The sequence below is a fragment of the Schistocerca nitens genome, chromosome 8 (genome assembly GCF_023898315.1).
Source record: "Schistocerca nitens isolate TAMUIC-IGC-003100 chromosome 8, iqSchNite1.1, whole genome shotgun sequence".
In the NCBI taxonomy this organism is placed as follows: Eukaryota; Metazoa; Arthropoda; class Insecta; order Orthoptera; family Acrididae; genus Schistocerca; species Schistocerca nitens.
Window position 1 is genome coordinate 284,986,524 of NC_064621.1, and position 20,069 is coordinate 285,006,592.

Sequence of the window (20,069 nt, forward strand, 5' to 3'; positions counted from 1 at the left end):
AACAGTTTGTTTTAGATATTGTGTTATAGCTTTTAAGATTTGTCATAAAGCGTGCTTTTTTAAACAATGGTTTTAGTCCTATTTTGTCTGATTGTTTATGTAGTTGTGTGATTTGTTCTTTGGCACTATACCATGTCATCTGATCACATAACTAATGAGGAGGTATTGAATAGAATTGGGGAGAAGAGAAATTTGTGGCACACCTTGACTATAAGAAGGGATCGGTTGTTAGGGCATATTCTGCGGCATCAGGGAATCAGCAATTTAGTATTGGAGGACAGCACGGAGGGTAAAAATCATAGAGGGAGACCAAGAGATGAATACACTAAACATATTCAGAAGGATGTAGGTTGCAGTAGGTACTGAGAGATGAAGAAGCTTGTACAGGATAGAGTAGTACGGAGAGCTGCATCAAACCAGTCTCTGGACTGAAGACAACAACAACCATGTCATCTATGAAAGCTAGACCATCCGTTGTGATTGTACTTGGATTTCCTCCTAGCTGAACACCCCCAGATTTGATGGATTATTCACATTTTCTCACTACCCTCTCTAAGATGCAGTTGGAAAGTATGGGTGATAAACCATCTTACTGTCTTACTTCTGATTGTTTTACAAGAGTTTTCGTAGTTTCCCCATAAATTTTACCCTCAATGCTATGTTTGCTAAGGTTCCTCTAACTATTTCTTTTTTCTGTTGTCGAGTCCGAATTCCTTTATAAAGATGATTAGTGCATTTCGATCTACTGAATCAAATGCCATTTTAATATCACGTATTTAAAGTTTATGACTTTCCTTATTTCTATTATGTTCTTTAGATTTAGTAATTTCTCGATGCAAGACCTCCCCTTCCTAAATCTTACTTGATACTCTCTTAGTTGTTTTAGATTTAGTGTTTGCCCTGAACAAGACCTTGCATTTCTAAATCTTACTTGTTACTTTCTTAGTTGCGGATTGAGTATTCCTTCAGCTGTCTTCAAAAGTGCCATGAACAAGATCTTATATGTCACTGGTAAGAGCGAGATCCCTCTGTCATTGGTCGGGTCAGTTTTCTTTCCTTTTTTTTTATGTAGTGGATATATTAATCCCGATGTCCATTCTTATAGTAAGCACTTTGTTGACCAAATTTCATAAATCATTTCTGTTAGACAAAGAATAATGTTGTCACTACAGTGCGTCCACAAATTAGAAACTATATTATTTTCTCCTGATGCTTTGTTATTTTTAAGTTGTTCCATGATTTGTCTGATTTCCTCTATTGTTGGGGCTATTTAAATTACGCTATCAAAATGAAATTCTTCTTTTGGTGGATCGCAGTTGTGTAGTTCTATAAAGTAGTCTGCCAGTATTCTGCAGTTCTCGGTGTTATTATATACAGTCTTCTGTGTTTTTGGATCTATAAACAGTAAACTCGGCGGTGTGTACTCCCTTAAACTAAATTTGAATGTTTTATAAAAGTTTACGTTTTACTTCTTAAAAATTTGACTCATTTGACGGCAGTTGGTCTTATAACTGTTGTACTGAGACCTTTCTGAGACGTCTTGAAGCACGTTTCCTTGATCCTTTGCAATTTCACCCGTTCTTACCATTTTTATTTGCGATCCAAATATTCCAAACTATTTGTCTCTTTATAATTAACTCATCAAAATTATCATTCACCAGGCATGTTTTCATTTGTTTTTAAGAGTACTTTTTCTCTGCAGTCTGAATAATGGCGTTTTGAAAATACTCCCAACATTGACGTATTCTTTCTTGCAACTGTGTTTAGTAATAATTTTCTCTAGATAACTTCTATACGTCAAACTTTTTGGTTTGGTATTGCTTCTTTGTTTCTAAATTTTGGTCTGACTTTGAATTTAAGGATAGATTGGTAGTGGCACTCTTGGCGACTTTTACATTGAGTACCTCCATTGCAGAGTGTGTGCTTGTAGTAACGTGATCCAATTGTTTTCCGCCAAAAATCGGATTTGGTGAAACCCACGGAGTTTGTTTTCTAGGAAGTTTTCTGAAGAATGTGGAATTTAGTCTATGTTATGCTGCCTGTACAGTTTTAAGATTATTTCTTCGTTTGCGTGGGTTCTTTTATGTGCAAAGAATTTTCATACTGTTGGCCTGTGGTGACGATCTTCACGAATTTCTGAATTATGGTCTCCAAATAGTAATACTGTGTTTTTCGATGGAATGTGAGTCAGGGTGTTTAACACATGTTGCCAAAAAATTTTCTGTTTGCTCTTTCTCTGCCCTGTTTCTCTCATTCGTTGGTGCATTTGTATTTAAGATAGTGTATATTTTGTTTGATAATTTTAATGTTAATGCGAAAAGTCTTTTGTTAACTAATTTAAATTCTGTTTTTGAGTTTAATATGTTTTTGTTTACAATGAAAGGGTTCCAATTTGGGGTACATTCTTCATAACTCATTTTTCTGGTTTCCCATTGAATATCCTGAATGCTTCTGAATCGAAAGGATGTTCATCAGTAAACCTTGTTTCTTGTAGTGCTGTTATCAATATATTTCTTTCTTTTAGGCAGTTTATTCAAGTTTTAAATTTTTCTGTTTTTAAGAATGTAATTAGAAGTGACTAGGTTATTTATATTATAGTATTTCATTTTATTAGTTTATTCTCTAAGAATGCTCCGACTTATTGTTTGTACAATAGCATTGGCCTCCAGACCTACTTATCATTCCTTCGAAATGGGAGACTGGGATTAAAGCAATTGCAAAGTGCATCGCCATTGTTTCTTGCTCCTTGAGTTAGGAGTACAAGTCCCCTAAAGGTACTACTCAAGGTTTTTAGCTATGAGGAATGTGTTTCCACCCGCACCTCTGTGCAAGAAACGCTTACCACTTTGTCGCTTGTTGCAAGTCAGACGGATTGTGGATATTTCCTGTGTTGCTTCCTTCGCTAGTTTCGCTGTTCCAAGATCCATTCTTCCGCCTTCACTGCCGTCGTAGTCAGCACAATGGCCCTAGCATGAGCCCTCACCGGATGCTATCACCCGGGGTGAGGAGAGCACTGGATTTCTAACGAGGTTGTTACTACTCGGCCTCCTCCTTCATCATCACTTGCACGATGAGTCCCAGGCAGTTATATTTGAGACGTGGAGATGTTGCTGGCGTCGCCCATCGAATTTCTGGTGCCATTACCTCGATCTGTCGTGTTACGTCCTGAGTCCACTAAGATCTTTGCTTGAGATTGTTGATGGGGTACGGGGCGCGATGTGGCGAGGCGAGTTTTGGAGTAGTAACGGAGAGAGGACGACGGTGTTAGAGGCCCGCCCGGCGAGTAAAAGCGAGCACTTGCGTAAGCGTCTTGGGCTCGGCGTGCGGCGGCGAGTGGTTGTTGGGCATATCTGTGGGCCGATTTGAATCCGTGGTTGACTTCGAGTGCCGTCTTCGTGAGTAGCCCCGTCGGCCAGCTCTCGGACGTGGCACACCGATTACAGAGTTGAAGCCAGATTCGCTGGGCTGAATTCTGAACCCCTCTTGGAACCATCAAGCTTCAGCTTTGATTCACGAACCCCCGCTAAATTTGGGATTTTGAGGACTTAGCTGCTGTTATTTTAGGCCTGCCTGTTTTCTAATTGGTTTTTACTTAATTGAAGCGGTTATTCAAGAAGGCCCTGCTTGTTTTCTATGTATTAATTTTACTTAACTCAAGCTGCTATTACTGTAGGGGTTCCTGTTTCGCATTTGATAATTTTGCTTAACTGAAGCTATTGTCGTTGAAAGCCTGCCTGTGATCTGTTTGGTAATTTTACTTAACTGAAGAACTTATTAATGAAGGCCTGTCTGTTTTGCATTTGGTAATTGAAGGGCTGCCTGTTCCCTTTTTAATTAAATTAAGAGCTGTTTCGCAATTTGGGTTAACTGACACTCTTTATTCATCAAGGTCTACCTATTTTAATTGCCTTATTATTGAGATCTGGTATCTTACTCAGTATGTCTTGTAATTAGTTGAAATTTTTATTGCAAAAGGCTTATCTGCTTCAGAGGTATTTATGTCAATGAGGTGGTAACAGGAAAGGACACCTGATGGTACATGGGCCCTAACGTTTCTCCTTACATCCCTTTATCCATAACTGTAGGTTTCAACTGTTATTCAGAGAGCGTGGTTGGCAGGGGGGGGGGGGGATTAGAATTGTCTTCCCTTTCTCTGGTCAGTTGTCATTTCCTGTGATCATTCCCTTAGTGTGTAAGGATCCCTTGCTGTCTGTCGGGGATGGTATTAGTCTATTCCGTTGTTCGCAGGGAGCTAGCTTTCTGTGGATTCGAGGGGCTGCCCTGGAATTGGGCATCTAAAGAAGGAGCACTTGCTGTATGAACTTAGTATTCAGGAACTTGACACCGAGGGTACAGTTCCAGAGCTGCCGGTCAGGCCGCGCGCGGCGTAGGGCGTCCCGCTTTGCGTTTCGGTGAGCACCGTTGTGGAGGTAGGTGTTCCTCTCGACAATATTTCTGCGGCGCCGGATGAGGTGCAGCAGAACCTGTTCTTTCTGCAGGACAGTCAACCTACTATTAGACAAATTGGTAGAATTCAGGCCCGCCTTGCACTTTAGGGAACCCTGCTAGGGACATCGCCTAACTGCAACATAGCCATCCTGAAGTTACCAGGGTGGGACAGTGGAGTGACTGAGCGAGGGATTTGCAGGTCCAAGCAGCGTCCTTAAGCTTGGATAGTCAGGAAGCGGGAGAAAGTCCAGCAGATACCCCCATGAAGCAGCTCCTTGATCAGGCATCTGGGGCCAAAGATTTAGGTAGCCCTCCGGCTAATCATTTCGCTAGACTACCCAACCCAATTATGTGCCTATTCAGAGGTATTATAGAGCTTTCACTTTCATACGGATGCCTTGGGGACGCCTCACCGTTGCTAATAGCGAGAAGTACTCTGAGTGATTTTATATCTGAAGTTCTGAAGCGGGAGGGCTCGGTAGAACAACCAAGGGGATTAACTGTCGATAGGAAGCTCTCGCAGTGAATGCGGAAGAGCTTGAATGCAAGTATCACTGGCGTGTGCAGGCATCACTTCATGCTCGAGTGTCCTGCAGCACGAGCTCCTAGATCTGGCAAACGACACCAGTTGCAGATGGGCGAGGATTGTTTCTGTCAGAGGCTTGCGCCATGGCGCGCGTGTATTCAAGCACCCTTCGCATCTGCCCTCTCTTTTATCTGTTCCCGTCTGGGAAAAGAACCCTTGTGTGTACTGTTGGATTCTGGTAGCTGTGTGCCCTTGGTGAATTATAATTGGTATTTGGATTTTGCGCATTTGTGTAAATTATTTCCGTGCGCCCCTGCCCTCAGATGTAGTGTGACCAATTGGCAAGAGTTGCCTCTGGTCAGCGAGGTGCGCGGTAGTTTGTCCATTTGTAATTTCTCATAGCCCATTACGCTCTTGCTTGTTAAAGATCTAGCGCTCAATTTGTTGCTTGGATGTGATTTTATTCAGAAAACTGTATTAGTTCTCGTCTTTGGGAGCTGCACCTTCTGTTTCAGGTTTTCGCCTAATGAAAAGTTAGCCTTTTGTTCTTGCCATTGTGCAAGTGTGAGGATTCAGCAAATTGTAACTCCAGTGAATTTAATGTGGCCTATCTTGAACCAGATCAGGCAGGGCAGTTGTTGAATTTATTAGGGGAGTTTCCTGAGGTTTTATCAAGCTGCATCTTCACAACTGCTTTATCTAGTTGTCAGGGGCTAAGTGGTTCACGGTGCGTGATCTCAACCAAGTTTATTATCAGATTCCTCTTACTGAGGAGTCTAAACATGTCACTGCGTTCTGCACTAATTGGAACCTTTATCAGTTCAACTGGGCCCCCTGTGGGTCTGGCGGTTAGAATAAGCCCGAGGTATTCCTGCCTGTCGTAAGAGGCGACTAAAAGGAGTCTCACATGTTTCGGCCTTTGTGATTGTCCCTGTAGAGCCTGACCCCCATTTTTCAAAATTTTCCCGAAGAGCGGACCAGTTGGGGAAGGGCCCCTTACATGGTGCATTGTGTCCATCAAGTGCTGAGACCTATCACATGCTTTATCAAAGTGGATCTGCACTTCCGCTCATTCTCCAACTATTGGGCGAGATCACTATCCTGGGTGCGTATTTTCAAATCAACTGTGCAGTAGCAGTTTCTACACTGACGATGGTAATGGACTTGTTTGCCTGGTTGCACCTGATATCCAGCACAGTAGCATGTTGTGGTTGGGCCACCATGTACCGTGGTGGTTGTAGCCCCCTGACTACAGGGGATCGCTATTCTGATGCCTGCGCCATTAACTCCCCATGTATGCCAAGTGGTAGATGCCCATCCCCCAGGGGCATCAGGACTACCGGCAATGGCCATCCTGCCAGGTGGTCTTTCTGCAGCTGGGTGGCTCCCCTGGGGAGGGCCCCTGGTCAGAGTGGGTGGTATCAGGGTTGATGACACGGGGTGAAGCATAGTACATCATCTCTTGCTGGTGGTCAAACACAGTAGTCTCTAAGAGTTCACGGGCTCAATTGAGTGTACAGAAGTATGACCCCCAAATCGTTCCCCTCCCTGGCCACACCATGGGAGGAACTTCAGGTTTGGATGGCAGTGGCTCTTATTCGCCATAGTACCTTGTTTGTATGTTCAAGAGCTGATGGGGAATCTTTCATGACGATGAAGCCTCAATTTTTTGCTGAGCTTTTAGAGAACAACTTTGGGGAGGTGAAGGGCTTGCCCAAAATGAGATCTGTGTCAGTCTTGATCAAAATAGCATCCTCTGTACAGCCACGGGAGTACTCGCTCGTGACAAGCTGGGGGATGTTTCTGTAACCATCACACCTCATAAGAGCTTAAATATGGTCCAGGGTATCATATTTCACAGGGACCTTCTTTTGCAGTCCGACAATTTAGAATGCAGGGCGTACATTTCATTTGGCGTGTTCACCAGGGTCCGAGGGATAAACAGGTTGCCAATGGTGCCTTCATCTTGACCTTCGAGGGTGATACATTACTCAAGAAGGTGAAGGTGATGGTCTACCGCTGTGATGTAAAACGCTATATCCCTCCCCCAATGCACTCCAATACTGCATGTACCCCTCCTCCCATCTGTGTCAACTGTGGAGAGCACCATTCACCTTGCTCGCCAGACTGCAGGATTCTTCAGAAAGAAAGGAAAATCATAGAGTACAAGACCCTGGACCGACTGACCTACATTGCGGCTAAGAGGAAATTTGAACGCCTACATCCTGTACACATGACATCTTACGGCTCCGCTACAACAGTTCTAGCCCCATCAGCTCTGCCAACCCTAGTCACCTCTCAGAGCTAGAAGACTACACCTGCCCCCTTGATGGTGGGGGGGGGGGGCACTAACCTCCCTGTTGCTCCTGCACCACCTACTTCAGGAGCAACACACCAACCATCGGGGACATCTGTCCCCACTTCTAAGCTGGAGAAGTGTACAACTTCTTCAGCTGCTCTCGCTAGGAAGGGATCCCTTGGGTCACTCCCTTTCCAGGTTTCTGCTAGTGGGAAAGATGATACCTGCCAGTGGCTGAAGAGCCCAAAAGCAGCTGGTTGCAAGGCTTCATGCTCATCCTCAATCCCAGAGACTGAATCAGTGAAGTCCTCCCAGCCAGGGAAACCCAAGGAACAGTGAGAGAAATCCAAAAAGAATGTCCCCAAGACCAAGGGAATTGCGGTGGCACCCACACCACCGCTACCTCCAATCTCTGCATCTGCAGATGATGTGGAGATTCTGGCGTCCGCTGAGGACCTAGATCTCGCTGGACCTTCAGGAAAAATGGATATAGACTGCTCAGGCAAAAATTCGGTGGCAGCAGGTGACCCTGAGGCGTATACTGCCTCATTGAATGTCCGATGCCTTCACAGTCTCGCGATGACGACATCCTCCGGTGGAATTGCGACGGTTTTTTAAACCGCCTGGCTGAGCTATGGCAACTGTTAAGCTTTACACCTGCTTTCTACATTGCTCTCCAGGAAACCTGTTCCCAGAAATGTGGACCCTGCCCTCTGTAGCTATAAGGAATATTACAGGAAACATAGCGACTGTAATCGAGTGTCCATGTCCTGAACTCGTTATGCAGTGAACCTGTGCCCCTTCAAACCTCTTTCGAAGCTGTGGCTGTCAGAATAAGGACTATGCAGGAAATAACTGTCTGCAATGTATATCTTCCTCCAGATGGTGTAGTATCCCTGAATGTATTAATTGTACTGACTAATCAACTCCCTAAACCTTTCCTACTTTTGGGAGATTTTAATGCCCATAACCCCTTGTGGGGTGGAACTGTGCTTACTGGCCGAGGCAGAGATGTAGAAACTTTACTGTCTCAGTTCGACCTCTGCCTCTTAATTACTGCAGCCGCCACACATTTCAGTATGGCTCGAGGTAGTTACTCGGCCATTGATTTATCAATCTGCAGCCCAGGACTTCTCCCATCTATCCACTGCTCATGACGACCTGTGTGGTAGTGACCACTTCCGCAACTTCCTGTCACTGCCTAGGCGTCAAGCCCAAGGACGCCTGCCCAGATGGGCTTTAAACAAGGCCGACTGGGAAACTTTCACCTCTGCTGTCTCCGTTGAACTCCCCCACACGGGAACATCGATGTGATGGTTGAGCAGGTGACTACAACAATCGTTTCTGTGGCAGAAAACGCGATCCCTAGTCCTTTAGGATGCCCCCAGCGAAAGACAGTCCCTTGGTGGTCGCCGGAAGTCGCTGAGGCAATTACGTAGCGTCGGCGAGCTCTACAGTGGCATAAGCGGCACCCTCTTCTGGAGCACCACATAGCCTTTAAACGGCTCCGTGCACACGTTCGCCAACTTATCAAACGACAGGAGCAGGTGTGTTGGGAGAGATATGTCTCGACTGTTGGGTGCCATACGTCACCTTCCCAAGTCTGAGCAAAGATCAAACGTGTTGACGGGTACCAGACCCCAACAGGTGTTCCTGGTGTTAACATAAATGGCATGTTATCTACCGACGCAAACGCGATTGCCGAGCACTTTGCTCACCAGCACTATGCTCTAAAAAATGGCTCTGAGCACTATGGGACTCAACTGCTGTGGTCATAAGTCACTATGCTCTAGCCTCTGCGTAGGAGAATTACCCCCCCCCCCCCCCCCCCAGCTTTTCAAACTCTCAAACAGCGTCTGGAAGGGAAGGTCCTCTTGTTTACTACACGCCACAGTTAATCCTATAACGCCCCATTTACAGAGTGAGAGCTCCTCAGTGCCCTTGCACATTGCTCTGACACAGCTCCTGGACCACATCGGATCCACAGTCAGATGATTAAGCATCTCTCATCTGACTACAAGTGACATATCCTCGTCATCTTTAACCGAATCTGGTGGATGGCGTCTTTCCATCGCAGTGGCGGGAGAGCTCCACCATTCCAGTGCTCAAACCCGATAAAAACCCACTTGATGTGCATAGCTATCCGTCCATCAGTGTCACTAACGTTCTCTGTAAGCTGATGGAACATATGGAGTGTCCGGCGGTTGGTTTGGGTCCTGGAGTCACGTGGCCTACTAGCTCCATGTCAGAGCGGCTTCCACCAGGGTAGCTCTACAACTGATAATCTTGTGTCCCTAGACTGTGAAATTCGAACAGCCTTTTCCAGACGCCAACACCTGGTTGCCGTCTTTTTTTGATTTACGAAAAGCGTATGACACCACCTGGTGACATCATATCCTTGGCACATTATACGAGTGGGGGTCTCCGAGGCCCACTCCCGATTTTTACCCAGAATTTCCTGTCGCTTCGTACTTTCCATGTCCAAGTTGGTGCCTCCCATAGTTCCCCCCATATCCAGGAGAATGAGGTCCAGCGGGGCTCTGTATTGAGTGTCTCTCTATTTTTAGTGGCCATTAATGGTCTAGCGGGAGAGCGGCGTGCTGACCACACGCCCCTCCTATCCGCATCCTCACTGAGGATGACACGGCGGTCGGATGGTCCCGATGGGCCACTTGTGGCCTGAAGACGGATTTCTTTATTAATGGTCTAGCAGCAGCTGTAGGGACGTCCGTCTCACCTTTTCTGTATCCAGACGACTTCTGCATTTCTTACTGCTCCACCAGTACTGGTGTTGCTGACTGGCGCCAACAGGGAGCCATTCACAAGGCGCAGTCATGGTTTCCAGTTTTCGGCCGCAAAGTCGTGTGTTATGCACTTCTGTCGGCGTCGTACTGTTCATGCTGAACTTGGCCTTAATGACGATCCACTCACTGTAATGGAGATATATCGATTCTTAGGACTGGTTTTCGACGCTCTATTGACTTGCCTTCCTCACCTTCGTCAGCTTAAACGGAAGTGCTGGCAGCACCTCACTACCGTTCGCTGCCTAACAACACCAGTTGGGGTGCAGATCGCTCTACGCTGCTGCAGCGCTACTGAGCCCTTGGTCAATCCCGCCTTGACTATGGGAGTCTGTTTTATGGTTCGGCAGCTCCCTCGGCGTTGCGTTTACTCGACCCGGTGCACTACTGTGGCGTTCGCCAAGCGACAGGAACTTTTAGGATGAGACCGGTGACCAGCGTCCTTGAGGAAGCCGGAGTGCCTCCATTGCAGGTTAGGCGTGCACAAATGCTGGCCAGTAACGTAGCACACGTTTGTAGTTCCCATGCGCATCCTCATTACCGTCTCCTTTTCCCACCCACGGCGGTTCATATCCCGCATCGGCGGCCCAGGTCAGCACTTCCAATTCCAGTTCGTGTCTGATCCTTTGTTTCTTTATCCCCTATACCTGAAGTCCATTCACTTACATCTCCATGGTGTACACTTAGGCCGCAGCTTCGGCTGGACCTTTCACATGGCCCTAATGACTCAGTTAACCCCGTGGCTCCCCGCTGCCATTTCCTCTCGATTCTTGACAAGTAACGAGGCCACGAAGTGGTTTACACAGACGGCTCGATGGCTGATGCTCAAGTCGGCTTCGCATATGTCCATGGAGGACATATAGAACAGCATTCCTTGCCCGATGGCTGCAGTGTTTTCACTGACGAGCTGGTGGCTATACCTCATGATCTTGAGCACATCCGTTCATGCCATTGGGAGGTTGGCCAAACAGGCTACGCGAAAACCGCTTATTGAGATTGGCTTCTCTGCAGCTGACCTGCATTCAGTACTACGCCGCAAGGTTCTGTGGCTTTGGGAAACGAAATGGCATAAACTCAGCACGCACAACAAACTACGTGCCATTAAGGAGACTATGAATGTGTGGCAGTCCTCCATGCAGGCCTCTCGCTGGGACTCTCTGGTTCTCTGCCGGCTATGCATTGGCCACGCCTGGGTGACACATGGCTACCTCCAGCCCCGTGATGACCCACCTCAGTGTCGGTGCGGTGCCTGGCTGACAGTGGCCCATATCTTGGTGAGAGCTGTCCTTCTTTGGCTGCCCTGCGATGGACTCTTCAGTTACGAGTCGTTGCCATTAATTTTAGCTGACAACACCTCATCGGCTAATTTGGTTTTACGTTTTATACGCAATGGTGGGTTTTATCATTCTATATAAGTTTTAGCGCATGTCCTTTGTCCCTTTGTGTTCTCCACTCTAATACTTTTAGAATGGATGTTTTAATGTGTCGCAGAGTGGCTGGCTGTTCCTTTTTATTCTCGTGATCGGCCAGCCAAGGTCATCTGCTCTCTTGTTTTTACCCTTTCTATCTGTTTCTTGCTTCTCTCTATGGTTTTCTTTTCCTGTTTTTGTCCATAGTAGTGTTGGTTGTCCTTGAGTCGTTCTTCTGGTTCTTCCTTTCTGTTGTTATTGTGATGTACGTCTCCTTTCTTTTCTTCTTTCCGTTGTGTAATTATTTTACTGGGAACAAGGGACCGATGACCTCGCAGTTTGGTCCCTTCACCCCCCCCCCCCCCCTCTTTTAAACCAACCAATCAACTGGGTGCCGTTCTGCTTGTCCACTGGGGCCGCGGTTTTGTCTCGTTCTTTAGATCTCATGGGTGACATGAATTTTCTTCTGCCTTTAATTACCTTGATGATGTAATTGACAGTAACTCGCTTGGGGATCATATTTTCCACCTTTGAAATGTTCTTTCCAAGTTTTGGGAGGTGGGGTTGACCATCAAGCTACCCAAGGCTACACTTGCTAGGAAACAAGTGTCCCTGTCTGGGCCTCTTCATTTCCAGGGATGGCATTAGGGTTGAAACATTTCATCGGCCTCGAAATAGGAAGGACATAGCCAGATTTATTTTCTCCATTAAGTCCCTGATTTTGCTCAGGTGGCCGCTCTCCTGAATAAACTACATAGGAAGGGGCAGAAATTCGTCTGGGGTGAGAGCCAGCAGGCGGCTTTTGAAGTTATCAAGGCCGCTATCACCAACCCACCGGCCTTAGCCGCCCCGGATTTTAGCAAAATATTTATCGTTCAAACTGTTGCCTCCAATTCCAGTATTGCTGCAATGTTATTGCAGGAGGATCAAGGTAGAATTGCCACGTGGGCGGTCTGTATCTCCACGTTCCATTTCAAGGTGCGACACACAAAAGGTTCTGATAGCCAAATCGCCAATGCCCTCAGTCGCATGTTTCAGGCGGACGGGTCTGTCGAGAATAAGGGCGTTAGTGAATCTTACCCAGTTGTGACTACCGTTTTAGCTGAAGTTTCCTAGTTGTTTTTGGACCTTAAAGCTAAGCAGGATCAAGATCCACTGTGGGGTTCATTAAGAAACAACTCTTATCTGGTAGTGAGGTCAACCACTACTTCATCAGGAATGGCATAGTATTTAAATGCCAACTCGGGAATTTGAAATTCGTTTGCCTCAGGAGCTGGTGGCTCCCGTTTTTCATTAGTTTCATAATTCTGTAATGGGAGAACGCGAACACGAGCACGAGGAGAATCCTATGGACAAACTCTTTATCGATTACATGTGGCCTTTTCAAATGTTCAAATGTATGTGAAATCGTATGGGACTTAACTGCTAAGGTCATCCGTCCCTAAGTTTACGCACTACTTAACCTAAATTATCCTAAGGACAAACACACACACCCATGCCCGAGGGAGGACTCGAACCTCCGCCGGGACCAGCAGCACAGTCCTTGACTGCAGCGCCTGAGACCGCTCGGCTAATCTCGCGCGATGGCCTCTTCCTCGTCCCAAGCAGGGGAACTTATATATTCTGGTGGTTGTTGAGGCGCCTTCCAGATTTATACAGTTAATCCCTAGTCATGGGGTCACGGCGATCATTACCATTGCACATCTGACCAATATCTTCAGCTGGTTTGCCCCCCCCCCCAAGGCTTTTGTTAGCGATTTGTTTCCAAACAGTTTAAGCAGTTCTGCTTCCGCAATGAAGTTAAGCACCTAACCAAAATGGTTCAAATGGCTCTGAGCACTATGGGACTTAACATCTATGGTCATCAGTCCCCTAGAACTTAGAACTATAGAACTACTTAAACCTAACTAACCTAAAGACATTACACACAACACCCAGCCATCACGAGGCAGAGAAAATCCCTGACCCCGCCGGGAATCGAACCCGGGAACCCGGGCGTGGGAAGCGAGAACGCTACCGCACGACCACGAGATGCGGGCAGCACCTAACCACCACTCCATTTTATCCCCAGGCATCGTTTGCCGAGAGAGAATCGCAACCTCAAATCAACTTTGATGGTAACATCATAAATCTCCGAGTAAGTGAAATACCACCTTGCCTTTGCTCAATTTTGCTTTTAACACTGCACAGCACGAAGCATCTAAAGCAGTTCCTTCCGCTCCCTTGTTTGCGTATCCCATACATTCCCCTCTATCCAACTTGTGGGATATCAACGACCTACTGTCTTCGTCCGATACTCCTGAAAATATTAGGGAAAATTGGGAATGGGCCAGGAATAACATAAGGTTAGCTCATCGCCGCCAGGCATGGTGATACAATAAGAATAGACGCCAGTTTCAGGCAAGGTAGGAGATGAGGTTGTCGTGAAGAACAAAAACGGTTGGGTGAGGGGTGGTGCCAAGTTCGGGAAGTTCAATCCTTGTTTCATAGGCCCATAGTCTATCATCAAAATTCTTGGTCCAGCTTACTTGCGTGTCAGGCATCTGGCCACAGGTAAGGTCCTCAGGGTGCACCTTAATCAACTTAATCCGCTAATTAACTTTCCCCTCCTTCTTCTGTAGGCTGGACCGGGATCCATCGTTTTAAGGGGGAGTGTTGCTGGTGACGCCTTCCGAATACCTGCCTCCACTAGTACGATATGTGGTGTGATGTCTCTCTGGTTTAAGGCCACTAAGACCTTTGTTTGAAGCTGATGGTGAGGAACAGGGCGAGTTGAGCAATGGGAACGGAGCGAGGAGGACGTTGTGGGAGATCGTCCGGACGAGCATTTGCGGAAGTGTCCTGGGCACGGAGTCTGGCGAGTGGTTGTTGGGTATATTTGTGAGCTGATTTGAATCCGTGGCTGACTTCTGAGTGCTGTCTTCGTGTGTAGCCTGGCCAGCCATCTCTGCGATATGGCACGTCGATGAAAGAGTTGAAGCCAGTTTCGCTGGGCTGAATTAAAGGCCGCCTTTGGAATTGGCAAGCTTCAGCTTCGCTTGATGAACTCCAGTAAAGTTTTGGATTTTGAGGTCTTAGCTGTTGCTATTGAGGCCCTGCCTACTTTGGTTTTTACTTAACGGAAGCTGCTATAACTTAAGACTTGCCTATTCTGTGTTTGGTAATTTTGCTTAACTGGAGCTTGTATGATTGAAGGCCTGCCTAGTTTGCAATTTGTAGTTTTGCATAACTGAAGCTGTTAGTATCTAAAGGCTACCTGTCCACTTTTTAATTAAATTAAGAACTGTTTCAATGTTTAGGTTAGCTGAAACTCTTATTAATCAAGGCCTAGCTGTTTTAATTGCCCTATTATCGAGATCTGATATCTTACTCATACTGTGTTCTAATTAACTGAAGTTGCGATTGCCTACCTGTTTCAGAGGTATTTATCAATGAGGTAGTAACAGGAAATGTCACATGATGGTACATGGTCCCTAACCTTTCGCCTTACATCCCTTTATCCATAAGTGTAGGTTTCCAAATTATATAATTGTTTTATTGAACTGCTTACGCAAGAACAGACATTATCAATGACACATAAGGAGAAAACAATTATTGTCTTCTAAAATAGGAACCCCATGAACCATGGACCTTGCTGTTGGTGGGGAGGCTTGCGTGCCTCAGCGATACAGATAGCCGCACAGCAGGTGCAACCACAATGGAGGGGTATCTGTTGAGAGGCCAGACAAACGTGTGGTTCCTGAAGAGGGGCAGCAGTCTTTTCAGTAGTTGCAGGGGCAACAGTCTGGATGATTGACTGATATGGCCTTGTAACACTAACCAAAACGGCCTTGCTGTGCTGGTACTGCGAACGTCTGAAAGCAAGGGGAAACTACAGCCGAATCTTTTCCCGAGGGCATGCAGCTTTACTGTATGGTTAAATGATGATGGCGTCCTCTGGGGTAAAATATTCCGGAGGTAAAATAGTCCCCAATTCGGATCTCCGGGCGGGAACTACTCAAGAGGACGTCGTTATCAGGAGAAAGAAAACTGGCGTTCTACGGATCGGAGCGTAGAATGTCAGATCCCTTATTCGGGCAGGTAGGTTAGAAAATTTAAAAAGAGAAATGGATAGGTTAACGTTATATATAGTGGGAATTAGTGAAGTTCGGTGGCAGGAGGAACAAGATTTTTGGTCAGGTGAATACAGGTTTATAAATACAAAATCAAATAGGGGTAATGCAGGAGTAGGTTATATAATGAATAAAAAAATAGGAGTGCGGGTAAGCTACTACAAACAGCATAGTGAACGCATTATTGTGGCCAAGATAGACACGAAGCCCATGCCTACTACAGTAGTACAAGTTTATATGGCAACTAGCTCTGCAGATGATGAAGAAATTGATGAAATGTATGATGAGATAAAAGAAATTATTTAGGTAGTGAAGGGAGATGAAAATTTAATAGTCATGCGTGACTGGAATTCTAGAGTAGGAAAAGAGAGAGAAGGAAACATAGTAGGTGAATATGGATTTGGAGAAAGAAATGAAAGAGGAAGCCGTCTGGTAGAATTTTGCACAGACCATAACTTAATCATGGCTAACACATAGTTCAAGAATCATGATAGAAGGTTGTACACATGGAGGAATCCTGGAGATACTAGAAGATATCAGATAGATTATATAATGGTAAGACAGAGATTTAGAAACCAGGTTTTAAATTGTAAGACATTTACAGGGACGGATGTGGACTCTGACCACAATCTATTGGTTATTAACTGTAGATTAAAACTGAAGAAACTGCAAAAAGGTGGGAATTTAAGGAGATGGGATCTGGATAAACTGACTAAACCAGAGGTTGTATAGAGTTTCAGGGAGAGCATAAGGGAACGATTGACAGGAAAGGGGGAAAAATACAGTAGAAGAAGAATGGGTAGCTCTGAGGGATGAAGTAGTAAAGGCAGCAGAGAATCAAGTAGGTAAAAGGACGAGAGCTAGTAGAAATCCTTGGGTAACAATACCGAGCTATCTTACGAATATCATACTCGTTAACAGCTCGAGAGTCAAACAGCAATTTTTAAACTTTTTACAATATTTTTTTATTTTGCACTTCATTAACAATGAATACAGTACTTAAAGACAATTGTGGAGCGATGTTTTCGCAAATAACAACAGTCACATCGATCTGCTAAAGTGACCCACATGGTCAGACGCTGCTTCGCAGGGAACACCGCTGGAACAAAAACACATTGTCTAAATTCTCCTTGGGTTACATCGAACAAACAGACAAAAAGAACAAAGTTTAAGTATATATATTTAACAAACATTTATTCAAATTATTAACGCAAATAGGGCTTACGTGAGTTCGCTGAAGCGGAGAAATACAGTAGTACTGGCGCACTACAGACAGATATCGTTTTAATGCAAATATATCAATTAATTCAGTATTAATTAAAATATAATTTTTCACTGACATTAGGAAGACTGTACCGAAGTAGTTTGATACCCTACGACTTCTGAAACAGCGGAACTAATCTGGCATGCGACGATACTGAAATGGTTCAACACAACATATGCGAATCACCACACGTCAAATGTAATTGGTGAATACTTTACGTTCCATTGGACCGTCAGCATAGATATGTCATTATAAAACATAATTAAAATGAGGGCTCCAAAACTAGCTGTAATGAGGTAATACACTTTTAATATTTTTCACGGCGGGACTGTTCTGGCTTTTTGCAATTCTCAAGTGATGTCTAATTGGAAGGGACGACCATTTTGCATGTATAGTAATTTTTTTCTATCATGTCTTGGTACGTATAATACTTCTTGTAGTTACGAAACGTATTGCGGCAGTTCAGTTTTGACAATGAACAGACATTGACCACTTCACCTCTTGTTGCATGTCAGTCGCATTGTGGATGTTTTCTTGTGTTGCTTCTTCCGCAAGTTCCACCGTTCCGCTACACATTCTTTCAGCCTTCTCTGCGGTTGAAGTCTTCACTTTAACTCTAGCATCGTAGTAAAGAACTGTTAGAATTGAAGTGTCAAAATATCTGACAAAACTATATTTTTATGTTTCGTAACTACAAGAAGTATTACATTTACCAAGACGTGACAGAAAAAACTTCCTACAGTTGCACAATGGTATTCACTTCGAACTAGACGTTACTTGATAATGGCAATAAGCCGATACAAGCCCGTCGTGTAAAATATTAAAAATATATTGCAGCTACTTTTGGAGCTGTCATTTTCATTATATAATGGGTCAGTTTAATCAAGTAGTAAACTACAAATTCTTGTTTATTATGAATTATATGAATTACTGTCAATAAAGGATAATGTAATTTGGCGCTAAGACAAAACAGAGAATTTCAAGGTCCAGAGTCGATGATCCCATGCCCAGGGGAAGAAGCAGAGGCTACCTCCTACGGAGCCCCATGTTCAACAATGTGCGCTGTATGGTGTCCTTCAAAAACTTCTGCCTTCACCAGCACTGTTCTTCTCGTCACACCTGTCATAGAACGCCACCTAACTTGATTTACACAGCAGGTAAACCTCCGCCTACCACGTTCGGTGATCAGGCGTGCACGTCCAACACCTTGTCGTGGTCCAACTATTTTCCGTCAATGTTAACGACTGTAGCGCAAGACAGCCGAGCAGCACCGCCGTAACAGAGATCCTCGTTCCCAGTCTTCGGACCACAACAATCTCCCCTTGGTCAAATTCGCTTATGTTAGTGGACTTTACCATTTGCCAACCGTATAACCGCCAGAATCATTTCCCATTCGGTTCTGCTCTGTTTATATAATTTCCTTACAGCGTCACGGGCCCGCAGTATTCTGTCCCGCGGTGGGTGATGCTCATGATAGGTTGGTGCATTGATGTTGAGCCGCGCGGGATAGCCACGCGGTCTGATGACGTCACCAGTTTGGTCCCATAAGACCTTACCACAAATTTCCAGATTTTTCCATCGTTGTTGAACTGATACCTTTAACTAAAACTGAATGCAGTTGTCATTTTATTTATATATTTAGTTCATGTGTAATACTGCAAAGGAAGTTGGATTAGAGATAAATAGCGAAAAAACAATGTAACCTCCCAACAGAAAAAATATGTATAAAATTATACACTCCTGGAAATGGAAAAAAGAACACATTGACACCGGTGTGTCAGACCCACCATACTTGCTCCGGACACTGCGAGAGGGCTGTACAAGCAATGATCACACGCACGGCACAGCGGACACACCAGGAACCGCGGTGTTGGCCGTCGAATGGCGCTAGCTGCGCAGCATTTGTGCACCGCCGCCGTCAGTGTCAGCCAGTTTGCCGTGGCATACGGAGCTCCATCGCAGTCTTTAACACTGGTAGCATGCCGCGACAGCGTGGACGTGAACCGTATGTGCAGTTGACGGACTTTGAGCGAGGGCGTATAGTGGGCATGCGGGAGGCCGGGTGGACGTACCGCCGAATTGCTCAACACGTGGGGCGTGAGGTCTCCACAGTACATCGATGTTGTCGCCAGTGGTCGGCGGAAGGTGCACGTGCCCGTCGACCTGGGACCGGACCGCAGCGACGCACGGATGCACGCCAAGACCGTAGGATCCTACGCAGTGCCGTAGGGGACCGCACCGCCACTTCCCAGCAAATTAGGGACACTGTTGCTCCTGGGGTATCGGCGAGGACCATTCGCAACCGTCTCCATGAAGCTGGGCTACGGTCCCGCACACCGTTAGGCCGTCTTCCGCTCACGCTCCAACATCGTGCAGCCCGCCTCCAGTGGTGTCGCGACAGGCGTGAATGGAGGGACGAATGGAGACGTGTCGTCTTCAGCGATGAGAGTCGTTTCTTCCTTGGTGCCAATGATGGTCGTATGCGTGTTTGGCGCCGTGCAGGTGAGCGCCACAATCAGGACTGCATACGACCGAGGCACACAGGGCCAACACCCGGCATCATGGTGTGGGGAGCGATCTCCTACACTGGCCGTACACCACTGGTGATCGTCGAGGGGACACTGAATAGTGCACGGTACATCCAAACCGTCATCGAACCCATCGTTCTACCATTCCTAGACCGGCAAGGGAACTTGCTGTTCCAACAGGACAATGCACGTCCGCATGTATCCCGTGCCACCCAACGTGCTCTAGAAGGTGTAAGTCAACTACCCTGGCCAGCAAGATCTCCGGATCTGTCCCCCATTGAGCATGTTTGGGACTGGATGAAGCGTCGTCTCACGCGGTCTGCACGTCCAGCACGAACGCTGGTCCAACTGAGGCGCCAGGTGGAAATGGCATGGCAAGCCGTTCCACAGGACTACATCCAGCATCTCTACGATCGTCTCCATGGGAGAATAGCAGCCTGCATTGCTGCGAAAGGTGGATATACACTGTACTAGTGCCGACATTGTGCATGCTCTGTTGCCTGTGTTTATGTGCCTGTGGTTCTGTCAGTGTGATCATGTGATGTATCTGACCCCAGGAATGTGTCAATAAAGTTTCCCCTTCCTGGGACAATGAATTCACGGTGTTCTTATTTCTATTTCCAGGAGTGTATATATACTTATAACATTCACATTTAGTGTAACCTCCCAATGGTTTATTAT